The sequence below is a fragment of the Falco cherrug genome, chromosome 2 (genome assembly GCF_023634085.1).
Source record: "Falco cherrug isolate bFalChe1 chromosome 2, bFalChe1.pri, whole genome shotgun sequence".
Classification (NCBI taxonomy): domain Eukaryota; kingdom Metazoa; phylum Chordata; class Aves; order Falconiformes; family Falconidae; genus Falco; species Falco cherrug.
Window position 1 is genome coordinate 8,655,426 of NC_073698.1, and position 20,050 is coordinate 8,675,475.

Here is a 20,050-nt window from a genome sequence, read left to right on the forward strand (position 1 = left end):
AGTGCTAATATCATTATATATGTTTATTACCTCCAAAATGAGGAGGTGCTGCCTTTAGATGTCTTGCAGGATTATAATGTGAATTCCTTAGTTAATTACCAAAAACAGTGTTCCCCTGACCTGTGCTTACTGTATTGATTTGCATACTTGCAAGACAAGAGTAAACTGCAGAACACAGTGATTTGAATTTAAACCCATTGCTAAACTTTGGCCTGGAAGCATCAAGTTGCTCTCTTGATCATTTGCATTTACACAAGCCGAGGACAGAGGTAAAGAGCAATAAAAGGGCAAGGCAAAGGACAACAACTCATAAAGCACCTCAGCAGTGCTAACTTGTTGGGTTATATTAATCAGTCTGATTTTTGCCCTTTTCAAATGGTTGTGTCTTTGCACAGTTTGCCGCACCGGCCCTTTATAACAGATGCAGAGCTTGAACAAAGCGTTTGCTGCCCCTCTACTTGTTTATGTGTGGGTGTGTCCTTTTTGCCCTGTTTCACATACTGAAACAGCTGGTACCTGTGTGCTCCCTTATTCCTGCGATGGAAGCAGCGAGGGGGGAAAGGGCAAAAGAAGCCAGAATTTCTGCTAATGGGAAGAAAAAGTACAGATTCACAGGATGGTCAGGGCTGGAAGGGACGTCTGGAGGTCACCTAGCCCCACCCCCTGCTCAAGCAGGTTCTCCTGGAGCAGGGTGCGCAGAGTCACATCAGGTGGGTTCTGAATGTCTCCGGAGCAGGAGACTCCCCAGCCTCTCTGGGCAGCCTGTGCCAGGGCTCCGTCACCCTCACGGTAAAGAAGCTTTTCCTCGTATTCAGATGGAACTTGTTGTGTTTCAGAGTGTGCCCGTTGCCCCTTGTCCTGTCGCTGGGCACCACTGAAAAGAGCCTGGCCCCGTCCTCCTGACACTCACCCTTAAGGTATTTGTAGACTTTGATGAGATCCCCCCTCAGCCATCTCTCCTCCAGGCTGAACAGCCCCAGCTCCCTCAGCCTTCCCTCACCAGGGAGATGCTCCGGTCCCCCCACCATCTCTGTAGCCTCCGCTGGCCCCTCCCCAGTAGCTCCCAGTCTCTGTGGAGCTGGGGAGCCCAGCACTGGACCCAGCACTCCAGGTGCGGCCCCACCAGGGCAGAGCAGAGGGGGAGGACCCCCTCCCTCGACCTGCTGGCCACCACGCTCCTCCTGGTGCCCCCCAGGGTCCCACTGGCCCCTTGGCCACAGGGCACACCGCTGGCCCACGGGCACCTTGCTGCCCACCAGCACTCCCGGGCCCTTCCCCGCAGAGCTGCCCCCCAGCAGGTCACCCCCAGCCCCTGCTGGTGCCTGGGGCTGGTGCTCAATACATTTGATTTCTTGTAATTACTAACGATAAATGGAGGGTTAGGAAATAAAGGAAGCACTAAGGCCATCATGCTCAGCACCCAGCCCGTAAAGCACTGAAAGCAGTGTGTGAACATTGTACAGCCACCCGCCGCAGCAGGGACCCCAAGTACAGTGGGCCAGCAGCTAGAGCAGCCTCTCCGATTTCAAAGCCAGCACAGATCAACACTTCTCTGATGTGCATTTTGCAGCTCCCTGTGGTATTTGGCTACACTGAAGACCTCAGAGGTGCGACCCGAGACAGAGGGACCGAGACCCTCCCCCGCTGTTAGCATTACAGGGTGCCGGGGGCTCTGCAGCGGGGGGCTCTGCCGTTCCCTCGCTCCCCTTACAGCTGCATCCAGCCCAGGTTTAAACTTACAGCCACATCCCCAGGAGAGTCTGTGACGGCGGCGAAGATACGAAGAGAAGGGTTTATGCCTGCTAACATGGCCAGTGTTTTCTTTGCCGCTCCGTAGGCAAAACACACGGGCTAGGAAACCACAGACCCCATCTAAGAGTTGACTGTATAAGCACGTGCATGCCTGAATTTTATTTAAAATAAAAGCCATACCAAACATTTGTGTTTTGAAAATCAGGGCTCCTTTTATGATTTCAGCTGTTTTCTAAAGAAATAATACAAAGCCACTTCATGTCTTGGACTTGGAAATGTGAACATACCCAACGATGCCACAAACCGGCTGTGGAAATGGAGGAGTCGTTAGAAGTCTTTCAAGGTTCAAGAAGTTACGTTGTGTCTAGATAGCTTCCAATATCCTCTTTATTAATGCCGGAGAGGTACTTGGCTACATTTATGAGTGCATTAAAATGGGGAGAACCCTGGGAAGGTATTTGATTCTCCTCTTTACCATGTTGTCAACTACTTTTCCAAGGGATAATGGGTTTTAGACAGAATGCTGTAGGCATAACATTGTAAGAAGGGCTGGGTTTGCTCAGCCTCCTGACGAGTTTTTGCACTACCGTATTTTAGTGGTGACTGGTTGGTTCCCAGCAGTACCGTGGTTCTGCATCTTTACTGGGTATCTGTGCAAAACGGCACTTCTGCCTCTGAGGCATTTCAGGCAGTTGGCTGTAGAGATCTACTTAGCCTCAGGTGTCACCCGTTTAAGAAATGGAAGGGGCTACTTTAAAAAATGCAAAGGTTAAAAATATGAAACTCAGCACATGGACAGCACTTTTCATCTACCTTTTAAGTGTTATTAGATCTCTTTCCACCCACACAGAGATTCAATGGGAACCAGATTTCATCCCAGAGGTAAGAGATGCTGAAGTAGCAGCAGCCAGATAGTCACACAGATGTCCTCCAGTGCAAAACATGGTCCTGAGGTATAAATTATTCGCCCACTGAATGTACCAGGAAAGGATCCAGGTCCTCTGAAGTTTGAACTCAGCAACTCTTGTGGTTTATGACCCATTTTAACATTTGTTATTCAAATATTCCTGACTTACCTGATGTGAATACATGCAGCTGTAATACACAACATGAAAGGAATGCCTACTAAGAAATGCCATTTATATGCCTTTGCATAAAAATGGCCGTATTGGAGAAAATGGAGAAAATTAATTGATTGTAAGTTACATGGAATATGCAGGGATTCTCGGGGCTGAAACATCTATTAAAAAAAAATCATGGAAATGGGTCAAACTGTTCTTCCCATTAACACATTCTTTGAAGGACCCTTGGAAACAGTGTAGAGCCACCTTCACACTGTGGGCTCATCAGGGCCTCCTTACTTGGCAGATCTCAAAACTCTAATGCAAGATTACCACGATAGAGTCATGGAAGAAGACCTGATGACAGTGCCACTAAAGAGAAGACCAAGTCACATAAGGCTTTTTCAAATTTAGCAGACGTCACACATGACTCTACAAAAGTATTTCTTGGACCTTGCCCACACTAATATCCCCTTTGTTACAAACTACCTAAAGACCTGAAAAAGTTCATCTGATGGCATGCCAAGATGCACCCCGGCCTGCTGTATCTAAAGACTGCCTGTGCTAAAGGGCTGTATCAGAACAGGTGTTTTCCAAAAAAAATGGCAATGAGTTTCAGGGAAAGGGACATAGAAGCCACGGGGACAGAGTGACAAAGGTAGAAGACAGCAGCTCTTGAGATGGATGGCCCCTGGCCTCCTCCACCCTAGGGTGCTGCTGTCCCACCACCCAGGGCAGGGGATGGATGGAGGTCAGCATCCCATCAGACCCCTGCACCAGCTCTGGGGCTGCTCGGCACATCCCAACAGACAAGAAGGAAAGGAGGGCTCTTTCCTCCAAGCTTTCATTTGTCTTCTTTAGAATGATGGGATGCAATAGCCAGAATTTTGGAGCCACTGGAATCACCAGCTCCACACAGCTGAATAAACGGGGAATTATCCTAGGGCTACTCACACCTATCAGGGCATAACCTACAGACTGAACACGAGTGTGATGTGCTATGTTTGGGTGACAGAGAGATACTACAGAAAAGGGAAAAATCCAAAGTTTGGAAAACCTGTGTGTTGGCACAAAGCCTCCCTTAACACCTTTGTTTTAGCCAGAAACAAAATGGTGACGAAAAAATAAATGCCAGTTGAGGGTGGTGGACTTGAGCAAAATAATGCCTTGCACTCCCTGCTATGTCACGGGGTGCTGAGCAGTAAATTCAGGGATGACTGGGGTAGCCATCCCTTGGCATCCCACAGAGGTGACCACTGCCTGGAGGCTGTGCACATAGCACAGGGAAAGCCCAGGACGCACGTATCCTTTGGGAGAAATAGGACGGGTAAATCGGCCATACCCAAGAGGCAGATCCATCCCCACCAGACAGCATGACTGAATATTACAGGGAAGCAGGCGTCTTCCAAACCCAGGATCTTGGCAGTCGTGAGCATTTCTATCTAAATTCACCTTCAGGTAATGGAGAGCGGACTATAGCGAAAGGCTGGGATGCCTGAGATACCGTGAAACCCACGTGAATGAGGCTGCAATGCCACTCAGAGTGAATGGCAGCAACATTACCCATTCTGGAGAGCCACTGCACTTAAGTGTTGACAAACTTGTGAAAGAGCCCACACATACCTGCCTCCATGGCCAAGCATGTCACATGCCTCGGTACTCATGGCAAGGTTAATCCACGGCCAAATAACCTTCTCAAAGAGCAAAGTTTAAAAGACAGACACGATTAGGAACTTTAACAAAATGAGAGGATTCACACAAACCATATTTGTTGGGGACCAGGCTGCTGTGTTTGATCCGCTCTTAAGAGGGAACAGCTACTCCATGCCAGCAATCCGTTGGCAACAAACAGCTCCAGTATTTTTCCATGATTCCCTGGCTTATTGATTTATAATTGTTACTTCATAAATTATTAACATAGACAACATAGATGTATTTAAACATACATTTTATATAGGTATATGCCTTACTTCTGGTATTCACATTTACATGACAAAAATATAAATTATTGTTTAAATTAAATCTATTTAATAATTTAAAAGTAAGCAAATTTACTTATTCTCATTGGACCTACTAAAATAAACTCTCTTTCCTCACCTGTTTGCAGGAGGTAGCATCGGGACAGCGGTTGCTCCAGTCACAACTGACCCTGGAGACGAGAGGAGCTTTCAGTGGGCAGGGATCTGCAGGAGGCTACACAGACCTCACAAGCACGACTGCCCTCCGTCCCTGGTGAGACACAGCACCCCCCTCCTGCCAATTCACGTGAGGATTCTATCTGCCTCTACTTCTCATTTGTTTTTTTCCAGAAAGATTAACAGCAGCAATAATCTAACTCTTAGGGGATGCAATTATTATTTTAGCCGACATCGGCTACAGCAGAGCAAGTACAGCCAAGCCACCGCATGTCACTCCGAAACACCTGCCACTACATCATCCTCATCAGAGGACAGCATTCACCGTTACCAGAACGAAGGCAGTAGATCATATTTGCGTGGCAGGAGTTCACAGTAGAGAAGCTAACTTGGCTAGTATCAGGAGCACTGCCAAAATGTTGACACGGAAAACTGGGATCAGGTTTTTATCTATCACGTGTGGAAGATTTTAGTACCTCAGTCTCGTTACTGTAGAACTGTTCTGCCATGAAATATAAAAGGGATATTTAGTTAAGTGTGCAGGGGTTACATGCAACTCCCTAAATGTAAGAAATTAGTTCCATCCTAAGAAAACGTATTTGTACTCCGTTAAGAGTCAACCCCCCGCCCACATTTAGGGGAAAACTGCTCCGCATCTTACTCCAGCTCTCCTCTCCCACTGGGATTTGTTTGGACTACACCTAGCAATCACAGCGCTGCTTACAGACATCAGGGTTTCTTGAGCTGCCACTGCCTGGTCAGAGGGCTACAGGCAGCAGAACATCTGGCTGGGTCATGAGCCCTAAAGCAGCAAAACATGATTAACAAGAGCATCCATGTGCACAAGCGACACTGCACTACTGCTGCTGTTCCTCCCCCACAAAATAAACTGCATCCTTATGCGCATGACTTAATGAGACAGAGGCTTCAGCACCAAGCCCGACCGCTGCTGTACACCTGGCCACTTCTTTTTAGTGCCATGTTGCAAATGCTCCAAACCAGCTCACTAACCCGATCCAGGTTTTAGAAAGCTGCAAACTACAAACCTCCTCTGCTTCTGCCCCGAGCCACAGAAAAGCATACAGAGGGCAGGGAGTGTGCATTAACACCCTGATCAAGACACTGATAGCTCACTATGCCACTCCAAAGAGTTGTGCTGGCACAAAAGGGAGTGGTGTAACATGGCACGGGAAAGAAAAGGTAGAAAGGTAACACCAAACTCCTTAAACAAGCAATGCCACCACAGCCTCTGCATCATGCAGCTGTATTTTCTGAGAGCTCAAAGCAGGGAGCTCAGGTAATACACCTCCTGGGAACACATACCCAGAAAGGCTCTGCTGGATACAAACCAACTTGGACATGCATCAACTCAGAACCCAAGGACAAGACTCTGAGCACGGTAGCTTAGTCAGCTTCACACCTCAACGCTAGCTTTGGAAAACCTCTCCTGCAGTGCAGCATGTCAGACCTATTAAGACATGAGAAATAATCCTTCTCACCTAGGCCTCACGTATGCAGAAGGGCAAGGTTCAGAAGAGATTCTGGGTCATGCAGCTCAGTAGGTGAAGCAATCAGTCCTAGCATGTCCATTTTTAAATCTGCAACAGCAGAACACTATCTTTGTCATAAAGCTGTGCAAAAGGAAACCAAGGGCTGTAAGAGAGGCCACTGAATTTATTGTGAGGCAGCAGGCTTGTGTAAACCTGACCTATGCAGACTGGGGCCAAGACATAAAGGTTAGCTGCTTGCTGCTAGCCGTCCACTAAATTATATCCTTAGGACACTACATGTAAATAACTTGACAGAAGGGAGCAAGTGAAACCACGAGTGGAAACTTGGCCAGGAACCTGAGATACTTACTGTCATTCCCAGGTTTCCAGGAAGAGGTATTTGCAGAGAAACGGCAAAAAAAAACAAACAAAAAATAATCAGGTGATGGAAAAGAGCCGACCAGAGATAATGCGCAGAAAGGCTCAAAGTTTGGGTAAACAGCAGAGTCCAAGGCAAGGAAGAGAACAAGCCCAGGGAATTCTGGCACAGGAGACACTATGAAATGAAGCTCGCCCTAGAGTTGTGTGCTTTTCCACAGTGCAGCGTTACTTACCTAAAAGGAAATGGTTTGTCTACAGTAAGGAATGTTCTGACTGCACTACTGTTTAGGTACTCACACTGCCAAAGATTGTATTCTAAGCTGAAACATATAGGAAGCAACATAAAGCTTTGCGCCACTGCATCCAAATAGCTGGAGACCCTGAGACCACTAGCATGCATGATCAGGGACTCCAGCATTACTGGTTTAGATAAAGGACCTTCTTAGAAAATAACGGCGTGTAATTTCACTCAAAATTCTGGTTGCTAGAATTAAATTTTTACTTCTGGTTACGGTTTTCACACTCTGTGTCCAGCACTTCTCCCCTACAAATCTCAGAAAAACACAGAGAAGGAACGGAATCGGAAAATTGTTGTAAATCACGCTACTTTTTGTCACAGCACTCATCATTTCCCAAAATGTATTCTTTCCACCAAGATTTTTAGTGGGCTTTTACTTGCAGTAGAGTTTATGTGACCCTTCAAAAAAAGTCCTTGCTGCCTCCCCTTTTTTTTTTTTTTTGTAAAGGAGTAAAGCCTAGTCCCCATGCTTGAGGAGGTCAGCTCATGGACTACTTGTCTGGCAGACACACACACTGGCTGAACGGTATCAGTTACTAACTCAGGTTTACCACTACACAACAAAAATAGACCTTTCCAGGATTTGCGGCAACCGAGGTCCACACCTAGTGTAACCTCAGCAGGATGCCCCTGCCTGTCGTACGCACTACTACAGGGTTTTATCAAGTTTTGCGCTGAAGAGGGCAGTGCACACACAGAATACATCCCAACTGGCCCTGCCCGAGAGTTTTCCTGTTCCACGTGGAAGCTCCCAAGCGTGCTGCCTGTATATATTAAAGCTACAACACAGGCAGCCAAAGGATTTACACTCGGCCTGGAGCCCATCCGAGTCATGCCTGTGTGCCAGTCTCCAGCGACCCAAGGGCGGGGAAGGCTTATCTTCAGAGCAGTGCTGCACTCAGCCAGCTAACTCCTGCAGGAGTTCAGTGGAGCAAGCACAACTGTTTTTAAATCTGGTAATATTCCTTGACGAAAAATGGAACTGTTTAGGTGGTTCTGAACTGCACAGTTGTATCTATGCCCTCAAGGGAAATGTGGTCTGCCTACAAACCTATGGTCTTCAGTAGTCACCTTAGGCCATCCCACCTTAAGAGATACATCCCTATGTAACTAAAAAACAGCTGCAGAACATACTCAACTGGAGTCTCCTCTGCTCAAGCGGCATCCCCCCAGTGCTACAGTGCCTTCCCAAAGGGGAGCTTCCCCACAGCTGGTCTCTTGTATGGGAACTACCTGCAGGTTTTCCAAGGCCCACTACAGAGCCCTGACTAGCACTTTTAAGTCCCCTATTCTGATGATCTCCTGTACCTACAATAAAAGTAATTTCCTGTTTCAGTATTAGATGTTCTCATTTAAATTCAAGGGAGTTAGAAGTTGTGGAAGAAGTTTTCCTCTCTACTAAACCCAGTTCCTTCCAATACTGGTTGTTATGAACCCAGGGACTTGCAGTAGCCTGCATGCCCCTTCGTGTTGTGTAACTGCTGCCTCGATTCAGTCGAACACATTCATGCCACCTGAAGAGGTTCCCGACTGCTCTTGGAGGATTCTTCTTGTGCTGAAAGATAAAAAAAATAAAGACTTCATAATTAGTCACTAGAATTATTTTCTGAGAAGCTTTACAAACTTTTTTGGCTATGCAGGAGGATTAGGTTCTTCCAGAAATTGGTTTAACAGCTGCCACCTCAAATTTCCTTGAGAACACTTAAAAAGGCACAGAAGCCTTCCAACTCTTACCTGTTTTTCCAAACTCTCCTGTTGAAGAATGAAGTAGACAACACAACCTATTTTTCTGTATTAAGATACTATGAAACAACAACATGATATAGAAGTACTTGCCTGTTCCACCCAGCTGAACTCACCCTCTCACCTTTCACCTTGCAGCTCTGGCAAGTCCTTGGGAAATTGCTCCACAGGAGACGCAAACAAAATACCTTTGTAGCGGTTTCTTCAGCCTCCAAAATCCGAGCAGTAATTTTGAGTGTTTATACCCTTTCCCCATAGGTCTTGAAGAAAGCAGTTCCTCTGTGACACTTTCAACTCTCCTTCCTCCAAGGGGACTGTGGACAACTTGTGACAAAAAAGTTTTATAGCTGGGATAACTAAGAAAATGGGAGTTAAAACCAAATCTTATGTACCAAGGCTAGCACAGATAGCATCAATCACCCTCAGAAACCATATCCCACTCCCTGTTTGAGTGCACATGAAAATATTTTCATTTAGCTAATTTGCACACTAAGAATTATGTATGGCTTGGCAATTAATTTTCAAGAACTCAGACAACTCCAACATCCTGCCAGTTCATGCTGCACTGACATAGATGTTGACACTGTGACAGCAGAGTATCAGACACCTTAAAAATTATCTTGGCATGTAACATATTTGTACACTCTTAAAATTCAGGTAATTCTCATATAGACTGTAGAGCTGGTTTTGGTATACTATCCACTGAAGGCTCAATTTAGGGCACCCAAATCCTTTAAGTTTTCATTAAAACGTGTCAGAATGAAAGCTGAGATATGAGGCCAGGTTGCTACACATGAAATTACGTCAAACATGTATTAAGCAATTTCTTCTTGAACAAAGGCATCACACATGCCTACTTAATTTCCACATCCCTCCTGCAGGGTCTTCCTACCACATCTCCTGGTCTTCAAGACACTAGGTGGTTGCTTACCTGAGTCCACAGTGACCAAAATCACTTCAGCAACAAGAGAACAGAGTTTCTGTAGTGCAGCATGCCAACATAGTAGTCAAAGCATAGACAATGGATCAGCTTTCACAGGCTCGGGACCATATGGACACTGCAATTTTTATTAGCAGTATTAAACCAGAGTATACCCACGTATTTAAGAAATATCAAAGGCAGGTTTTCAATTCTGTGGTCACCTTATGTGTTTTCATATGAAATGCCGAGACACCACTTATTTCTGCAATAGGACTGTAAGCTTCTTGTGCATCTTGCATTTCAGACCCGTTGGGTCAGAAAAGACTTGGACATCAGCGCTTTCAGGTGAACAGAGTATCCAAGTTTGAGACATGTAACATGAGTTTCATTATTATGATCTCTGACTAGTCATCATCAATGAGTAAGATCCACACACCGGCAACTATCAGATACTCCCGAACTGGTGAAAGTGAGCTATAGATACATAGAAAACTATTTTACTTGTTTCTTGCGTCAGGCATTCATTTGGGTAGATTGCAAAGCCAGTTCCTTTTTTCTACATTTCAATATGCAACTATTAGTTGAGACATCAGTGGTGTCTACAGCTTCAGAAAGAGAAACATGGTATAAACAATGAAATAAAAAGATCTGTAAAGCAGGAGGCATCCTTGTCTTCTCCCAAGGGCAGCAGCACAGACACAAGGGGGAAGGGGAAGAAGAGAGGGAAATTAATGCAGGTGAAATGCGTTGTTTCTAAACCAGTTTAAATAACAAAGCATACCGTCATTAGATCAGCAGACTATCTTGGATGAAGGTTTCACATACATGTTTTCTGACAGTTACAGAAAAGACAACCAAGCTCCCCCCTGCGAGCTATCTCACTGCAATACTTACCATCATTACTTGGGTTCAGCTGCACAGACAGAAGCTTAGGCTTAAAGCCTACAGTGGGCAACTGTTGTGACATAAGTCATCACGCCACTGCCCCTTTTTTCCACCCACAGCACACCTGATCTAAAGGTATCTGTGTAGAGAAGTAGATAAGAAATAAAAGAGGCTGTACTTGCGATTCAGAATTCTTCAGATATATGCAACTATTACTGAAAGTTATAGCAACAGCAGAGGATTATGCTCCCTCCACTCCTTTTCTTCAGTGATGAATATGGCAAAACTGGCCACCCTGGAGGTGGGGAGAAGCATGTCCCCTCCCAGGACACTGGACATTTTACAGGAATGCAACTGGTTCAGATTCTTTAACTAGAGGGAGCTGGATTTAAAGAGATAGAAGAAAGGCACACAATGCTGTAGTATCAACAAACCCTGAAAGGCTGCAAGGTTCAAGTTAAGTAACTGTACCACAGAACATCTCATGACATCCTCCCTACACTGTTCCAAGTATATCCTGGGGCAAACAGACCACTGTATCTGTGTAGTTATTGCGAGATGATATCCTGAGCAAATGCATTGTACTTACCTCCAGGAGGAGCCAAAGTATTAAACAAAACTTGTAACTCCATTTTTCCTGAGCTATACTACTGCTGGACTTTTTTAACAAAGACTTCCAGTGAGCCTGTGAAACTCTTCACAACTCTTTTAAATGGAGTATCTTCTTGAAGTAATAAAGTACTTTATTTCACAGGAATCAGCTGTAACTAGAAACAGTGTTATTTCACAAACCACGCACAAGTTTTGAGCAACGATCTTTCACATGTTATTTCATGGAACTCAAGTTCTTTAAGACTAACAGGGATTTAATTAATCTTTCATATGGTGAACGGATCATTTCACATTCCTCAACACAGGGCCTAGCACATGCAGGGGTGATGTTCAGCACAGGAAAGTCTACAACCCATTGCTGAAAATCTGGCCTAACTCCTATACGCCAGGCAGAAGGTATGCTGAAATTCTGACAGCACCCAGTCAGCTGGCTAAGCTAAGACAGCAAGCTCAGGTAAGAAAACCGGGAAGCAAGTTAGCTTTGCTGCTCCCGTACCATGCTGAGAGGTCTTACACCACCTCATCCATTCTCTCAGCTTTTTCAAGGTTGATTTATGTCTCTATGGACACAGAATCATGGACTGGTTTGGGTTGGAAGTGACTTTAAAGATCATCTCGTTTCAACCACCCTGCCATGGGCAGGGACCTTCCACCAGCCCAGGTCGCTCCCAGCCCCGTCCAGCCTGGCCTTGAGCCCTGCCAGGGATGGGGCACCCACAGCTGCTCTGGGCAGCCTGGGCCAGCGCCTCACCGCCCCCACAGTGAAGAATTGCTTCCCACTATCGATTCTAAATCTACCCTCTTTCAGACACGCAGGTAACAGCCCCCTGTGGGAAGGGGCAAAGCTGGACACACTAAGCCACGTACCTGTGACAGCAAAACACTGTCAGTACTGTTATCAGAAAGAAGCCACGACCCTTAAAAAAAATAACAAGAGCCTCCAGCCAGCACGCACAAGCTACCACCCTGTGTGTGACAAGGGACAAGGGCACGTCCCAGCCTGCTCCCCGCCGAGGCCTGCCCCACCAAGGCCAGGCCATGAGCCCAGCCCTGCTCTTTAACCCAGCCTGCATTCATCCCAGGCCGGGGCCCAACACCTCGGCAGCTACAGCCCCGCACCGGACCCCTCTCCCCACAGGGCGCCAGGGGCACAACCCCGGGAGCCACGGAGCCCCCTCCCCCCCTCCCAAACCAGCGCCCCCCGGCCCCGCCACCCCCGCAGCCCCCACAACCCGGCCCGCGGCCCCGTCCGAGCGCCCCCCAGCTCCTTCCACAGACCCACCTCAGCGGCCGCCGCTCCCGCGCCGCCGAGGCCCGCCCGCCTCAGGGCCCCGCCGCCAGGACCGCAGGGGCCCCGCTCCGGCTCGCAAGGGGGGGGGGGCGAACCCCGGGAACGCACTCCCACCCCTCACCTCGCTCCCCCCACAGAGAGGCACTGCCCTTCCCAGAGCCGGCGGGCACCGAGGGACAGCGGGCCGCTGCGTAACGCCCTTCAGAGCCCTCCGCTACCCGCCGCATCCCCTCAACCGCCCCCCTCCTCTCTCGCTCTCTCGAACAAGCTCTTTCCACCCCCTAAACCAAAACCTGGCTCCCACCCTCCCCCTTTTCCGACATCTTAACCCGGTTCCCCGGCCGCTCCTCCTAAGTTACGAGCATCCCACGCCATCAACATGGCGGCTGCCACCACCTCCTTCCCCGGCCCCCGCCCGCGCCCCACCGCGACCGCGCGGCGCGGGGCCTGTCGGGAAATCGAGTCCTCGCCCTGCGCACTTCCGCGCAGCGCGTCCTTCGTTAAACTACAATCCCCAGAAGCCACCGCTGCCGGTGGGCGCCAGCCAATGGGGAGGCGGCAGCGCGGCCGCTGGCCCCGCCCCGGCGGGCGAGAGGGGTGATGTCATTGCCCAGCGGGCGGCCGAGGGGGCGCGCCGCCGTTCATTGTGCTTCGCCGGTGCCGCCTCCCGCTGCCGCTGCCGGCCACGGCGGGGGGGGGAGCCCGCTCCTGCTCCCGTTCCGCTCCGGCCCCCTAGCATTGGCCCGGGGCGGCCCTGCTCCTGCATCAGCTTGGGGGGCTGCCCTGCAGCCGGGGGCGGCCCTGCGCCTATTCCTGAAGAGCGCTACCGTGCACCGAACCCTGCTGCACCCGTCCCGGTGGGGGGGGGTCTGTCCTGGCCCGAGGGTGGCTCAGCACCCGTTCCGAGTGGGCTGCGCTGCACGGGGAGGAGCGGCGTGGCTCGGCACCTATCCCTGAGCGTGGCCGCTTTGCGTCCGACCGCGCTGCACCCATTCCGGGGAGCTGCCCCGCACCGGGTGGGCGGCCGGCACCCATCTCTGGAGGGAGGGGGCTGCCCTGCACCCATCCCTTGGGGGGCTGCACCGCGCCGGGGGCGGCCCAGCACCTCCCCCCGGGTGTGCGGGGGCTGCACCCTACCCAGCCCCGCTATCCCCGTCGTGGGGCGGCCGGGGGCTGCCGGCTTTCTACCATCGCCGGTGACCGGCTCCTGGTTCCCGCCTCGTTTCATGATCGTGGAGAGGGAGGAAAAATCCCAAACCAGGTGAGTTCTGCGCATCTCTTCTCGCTTCCTCTGGTTTTCCTCCCCCTTTTACCACCACCCCCCCCCCGCTCCCCGCCAATCCCCCCATCTCCCCGTGCGCTCCCCCGCGCCTGGCATTCCCCAGCGGGGAGAAGCGCTGCCGAGCAGGGCAGCGTCTCCTTTCCCTGGCATTGCTGAGCAAGGGGTGGGGGGGGAACCCCCCAAAACCCCTACGTCGGAGAAATACCGCGGCCAGGGGTCCCCCCCCGCCCCTGGGGTCCGGCGGGCAGGTGCGGCCGCGCTGTGCGTCCCGCTGCCGTCGGGAAACTCCCGCAACTTCGGGATGCTTCGGGCAGAGCACCGTCCCGTTTGTCGTCCGTTTAACAGCGGAAAAAATAAAATGGATTGTTAATTGCTGTCGTTAAGTGCTGCTGAGCTCCTGTGAGACCTGGGGTTCCTGGGGAGGGGGAGGGCGGGGAACACGACCATCTTTTAGTAAGTCGAACAGGGAAAGTCTGTTTTGGGATGGTTTTGGGGATGCTGGTGAGCTGCGTCGTGCGGCTTCTGTGTTTTGATCCCCCCGTTCTTCCCCTCTTTCAGGGAAACGGGGGAGATTTGAATCGAACTGGCTTTCCATTCTGGCTATGTGCAGTGGGTCCAGGTTTCTTTTCCAAGTCATTTCATGAGTATGCATTGTCAGTTGTCAGCCGGACAGCCGGGTGGTTCATTTCAGCTTCCAAACTATCGTTCTGGTCTCTTTCCCTTTTATCGTAAATAAGAGAAGTGTGTATATTTTAAATTTTGTTAAAACTTTGTGGTCTGGCAGCACTTTATTTTAGTGTGGCTTCCTTACTTGTTTCCCTTGCTGTTTCTGAGGTGCAGTTCAGATCTTTACTTCAATGGTGATGTGATATTAATGCAAGATATTAGATATTTTTTTTCCTTAGTGCCTAACAGCAGAAGGTTTGATCCCCTTCTATAACTCCATTATCGCTGCAATTGCTCATGGACCCCAGATGTATAATCTGGTGCTGGTGGTGGTGAAATGCGTGCACACAGAGAGATCCTGCTCACCTCAAATCTGTCAGCATCTTTCAGTGCCCTTTAAAGTTAATCCACTCCAAAGCCCGACTTGGAGGCTGTTCTGAGAGCAGGAAGAGAGTGTGCAGCTTGGCTGATATATATATTTTTTTTTCTTTCCTTTCCCTCTGCTGCGTATTTGCTTCTGCGCTTCTCTTGTGTAACTGGCACTGTGTGTCCTCTGGCAGGCTCTCCCTGGAATCGCAGCACTGGGGGACGGGTGACATGAGTGCAGTGGGGACAATGAAACTCCCTGTTTGGTTTGATCAAAGTGTTTGTAAACACCAAGGCGGTGGTTGGGGTGTCCGTATGCAATGTGTGGCATTTAACCACCCTCCCCTCTTCAAGCAGGATAAACAGGCTGCATCCACACCTTCTCCTTACATTTATTTTATCTGTGTGTTTTCCTTCCTTCCTCTGTTACTGACTCAAAGGGGAAGAAAAACAGTGCATGCAGGAGTTGCTTTTGTTTGTTTGGTATTTTTTTTAACATTTTTATTTCCTGGAATGGCGTTTTCCCCTTTCTTTTACAAGGGAGGGAATGGGTAATCTAATAGAGGGTTTCCCATCTTGGCTATAGAAGCAGAAGTTTTATAGCAGTGATTTTGTTATCTATGGAGAGAAGACACTGGAAATGAAGTGATAATTTGAAAACATAGCCTGGGAGCTGTTCTGAGAGGTATTGATACAGGAGTTGGGGAGAATAAGCAAGGAATCCGTGGCCAGGGATTTTGTATTTATGCAGTTTTTGTGATGTCCCTTTTTTTGGTTCTGCTTTCATCTTTATATGGTATATATCTTTACAAACATGTTTTGGTGTTTATGCTTGTTTTGTTATTTTTTCCGAATTTGTGACATTTCTTGAATTAGCCTTGTGACAGCGCAAACATTTTCAAGCTATGCTATACCACCGCAAGAAGTGGATTAAAAATGTACCTCAAATCTACACTATTAATATAATAAGATTAAATTTTGCCTTGCAGCAACCGAAATATAGACACAGAAAAATGGACTGAAAGCTGAAAATCACTCAATAGCCAAGTGATTGCTGTGAAAAAGCACAGATGAGCTAAGGGGCCCTTCCTCTTGAGTCATTTGATTACTGATTCTGCGAAGACCTAAATGCAATGTATGCATTTGCTGTGATTCAAAGGGTCCTCAAGATGCCAATTGCTGGAAGCAAAGAGAATATCCCAGCAAAGCAGCACTAAATATTTCCTCTGGTCTTTTACTTTTCCCCCCATTTCTTACTGGTGTCTAGTTTCTGAAAGGGGATTTAGGGGTAGATGGTCTTGTGGTCATACTCTGTACAGTTTTCTTGTGTCTTAGTCCTGCTCTTAGTGGAGTTGTGTCTGATGCCGTTGATTGGCTTCTTAGTGAAGCCAGAAGTTGAGTCTTTGCAAATTGGCTTTATCAGCGTCACCCACATGCCCTGTGCTGTATTAAATTGCCCATCGCAGAACTGTCGCAGAAAGAAGTTCAAGCTGCCCTGAGGTGAACCTCATGTATAGGGAGACCCAAAGACCGGTGAGATGAGAGGAACTGGGAAGTGCCAGAGCTGGGATGGACTTGCTCCCTTTTAAGCTTCACTTTCTTCTCTGCTCCAGAGCTGAGCTATAAGAGGACAGTGGTTTTGTTGTAGCGTGGAGTTGGGGTATGGTGAGGCAACTGAAGTTTCTGAAGGGGAGAGGTGGGTGGATGAAGAAGGCTGTTCAGGGAGGAACTGAGGAGTCGCTTCCCAGACAGGCATGGGGAGGCAAGGTGAGAAGTGGGGAGCGGGCAAAAGGTGTCTGTGAGCAAACTGAACCTCTGCTTGTTGCTTTCTTATGAAAGAGCTTTTCTCTGTTAGTGGATCTATGCTGCGTGCTGCCCGTCTTCCCAGGCCCAGCTGCAGGTGGAAGGTGTTGCTTGCTGCCTGAGCTGAAGTTTTGTGGCTCTCCAATGCAAGCTGTAGAGCTCCTGGCTCTGGCGCTGCCCTCATTTGGTCCTCGCTGTATAGCCAAGCCGGCATCCATCCATCAGCACGTTGAGGCGCTTGCTCTAAGTTTTGTGGCATCTCCCAGATAGATGTATCTGCAGGTGGTACTTTTTGTGGCTGAGGTATGGTGTTGTTGGCACTTTCTTATTTTTGCATAAAATGTAGCCAAACAAGAAGAGATAAGAGCTAGGAATTAGGTAAATTTCTGTTCTAATTTTAAAGCATATTGCGCTGCCTTTTTTTTTTTTTTTTTTAAAGGCAGGGACAACAGTTTGTGCAAGCCTTGCTTTTGGCAAGTATGGGAGGTAGAGTCCAGAGGGAAAGTGCTGGGAGCTAGTTCATGTGTATTGCCAAATTACCACCCCGGCAATGCCAAAGTTCAAGAGATTCATTGCAACAGTGTGGCTGGCACGGCAGGAGTGCAGAAAGCAGCACAAGGTGGACATACCTCGCTGTGGTGGGGCTCTTTAAACAAGGAGGCTTGTATGGATGCTTGCAAGACTTTGCAGCAGGAGATTTAAGAGCCAATAAAGTCATCTTCTGTATTATGGATGTGTTTTGAACACCAAAAACATCAACCTGGTGGGAGAGAGCTTGGGGCAGAGGTGCTCAGCAGCAGCCCTGCTGTGGCTGGAGGACAGATGAGATGACCTAAAGCAATGTTTTGATTGACTCTAGTTTCTGTAATTTCATTTTGCATCAAGTCATTTAGCTTCCTGCCCCCCCAGTGATTCTGTCAATAACTAACTAAATCCTCATTTTGTTTTTAATGGGTCTCTTACTGCGGCAAAGAACTGATCTGTCATGTTTGTCATGTAATCCTGCTTGGCCTGTGCTTAAATCATGAATTTAAACTGGGAGGGGATTGAGTCAAATATTCCTTAGGTGCTAATATGTTGAAATAATTAGGGCAGAACAAGGATGAATTTGTCCCTTAAAAATCCTTGTCAGTATTTAAACAGAGCCAAGACCATGTTAAAGTCTGTCTGCTGTTACAGTAGTTTCATAACTAATTTGTGCTATTAAACATTGGAACTGCATAAGGTATTAGTGAGACTTGTGTTGTAATGCCATTTGATTTCATCCTGTGTAGATAAAAATCATTAGAGAGCTTTGTTGTATTGAGCTGGGGATAGGTATGTAGGCTGCGAACAGCTGGAGACTGAATTGCTATTTGTCATCTCGCCTCGCCTGGAGTTACCGCTCTCACTACATCGCGCTTCTGTCTGTATGCAGAGGTGCGCTCTCCCTTAATATACTTAAGGCAAAATTTAAACCACCTGTTTAACCTAGCTATTAGTTTCCTGAGATAATTAGGGAATACTTGTACAAAGAGAGGAGAAACAGAGGACACCAAGTAAGGTCTTGCTTTGCTCGGTATAGATAGAGCTCATGGAAATCTGCTGCTGTCCTTTCAAAGATCACAGAATACCCTGTTTATTTTCTTTCCTTTTAGCAGAAACACTTTCTTGTAGCTACTGCTAAACAAAAAATAGCCTTTAACTATCTGAACAGTGTTTTCTTTTAGGCCTGGAAAAGAGTAATGGGAAAGGGAAGAGAAGAAGAAGGGGAGGAAAGGCTGTGGTGGCATGAAAAGAGATGAGCTTGCACATGGTTTCTCAAAAGGCTGTATCCTGCAGGGTGAATTTAAAAGGAGGGGGAAAAAAAAAGGTGTTAGAGATGCCAAAGTGTACAGAAGTCAAGCAGTGCTAGGGTAACTCTGTCCTGCTAAAGATGCTGTCCATGGAGAGGGGAATTTACTGCAGCCTGACCCACTGCTGCACTGTGCCGCTCCTCCTCTGTAATGAAGTTACAGAAAACTAAACTCTGCTTTTTTTGTTTAAGCAAGAAGTCAAGTACTCGGAGGGCAGCATGTGTGTCTTTAAACTGGGAGTATTGCTTGATATAAATCCAGCCAATTACTTGCAGAAAGGGATCACCATGGAACTACCATCCTGTAGGCTGGTGATAACCCTTGGTGCTGATTTGTTGGGAACAGCGAAGAAAATTAATCCAAACGTGTACAAGACTCTTGCACCCTGTGGTAGCAATCATTTGTGTGTGCTTTCCAGAGCGTTTTGGACCAAGTTCCTTACATAAAAAAAAAAAAAAAAAGGAGCTTTTACTGCTTTGGCAGGATGGATTACTCCTTTACCTGGCTGTGGAAGTATGGGATCCCTCTGCAGGACAATCAAGTGGTTAGGATAGAATATTTTAAGTTGGAAGGGACCTACAAGGATCATCTAGTCCAACTGATGACACTTCAGGGCTGACCCAAAGGTAAAGCACATTGTTAAGGGCATTGTCCAGATGCCTCTTAAACCTGACAGGCTTGGGGATCAACCACCTCTCTAGGAAGCCTGTTGCAGTGTTTGACCACCCTCTCGGTAAAGAAATGCTTCCAAATGTCCAGTCTAAACCTCCCCCAGTGCAGCTTTGAGCCATTCCCATACATCCTGTCAGTGGATACCAGGGAGAAGAGCTCAGCACCTCCCTCTCCGCTTCCCCCCCTCAGGGAGCTGTAGGAGCAATGTCACCCCTCAGCCCCCTTTTCTCCAAACTAGACAAGCCCGGAGTCCTCAGCCGCCCCTCATAGGACATTCCTCCCAGCCTGGCCACCAGCTTTGTTGCCCTCTGACAAAGCTGTATGGGGCGTTTTGCTTGGAGTGTCACTCCTGAGACAGTACCAGCTTGAGGGGAACCGCTGACAGGCTTGTTCCCATCCTCTTTCTCTGTGCTTGTTTTCTGTCTACACAGGTCTCTCCCTGCTCCAGCACATCCACCCCACCTCCCTGTTCCCCTTTGGTTTTCTTCTCTCTAGCGATGTTCAGCAATAACCTTTGGGAGCTTGGATACTCCCCACTACAAATGAACCTGAGGAATACTGTGAATGGGCATGAATGAAGACTCTCATCTGAAGAAGGTGATATCAATATGGAACGTGTTCCTAAAGATGTTGGCTGGAAAGAAGAATGTGCGTCTGTCTGTCTGAGATCAGTCCACCTAAGCTCTGCCTTGTGGCAAATGAAACTTAAGGCACAGGAACTTGTCAAGCCATCCTGTCTTCCCAGCGGTCACTCTTTCTCCAAATGCCCATTCATCTATAGATACAAAAGTGGTGGCTGTACCAGAAAACATGTGCTCCAGGAAAATCCCAGATCCATGTTCACGATGTAGCTCAA

At 48.1% G+C, this 20,050-nt stretch overlaps 1 protein-coding gene and 1 long non-coding RNA gene across 2 annotated transcripts in view; one reads left to right on the plus strand and one right to left on the minus strand.

Moving 5' to 3' along the window:
* Positions 1-1,879: 1,879 nt before the first annotated feature.
* LOC106630829 (uncharacterized) lies at positions 1,880-12,974 on the minus strand. The gene is made up of 2 exons (XR_003558161.2): positions 4,911-12,974; positions 1,880-4,504 (listed from the first exon to the last, which is right to left on the minus strand). It is a non-coding gene; the product is annotated as an uncharacterized LOC106630829 (long non-coding RNA).
* Positions 12,975-13,196: 222 nt separating this feature from the next.
* RAB30 (RAB30, member RAS oncogene family) overlaps positions 13,197-20,050 on the plus strand; it is a 53,160-nt gene continuing 46,306 nt past the window's right edge. The window contains exon 1 of the mRNA XM_055702314.1: positions 13,197-13,831. The gene's annotated coding sequence lies outside the window, so the exon portion shown is untranslated. The remainder of the gene's footprint in view (positions 13,832-20,050) is intronic.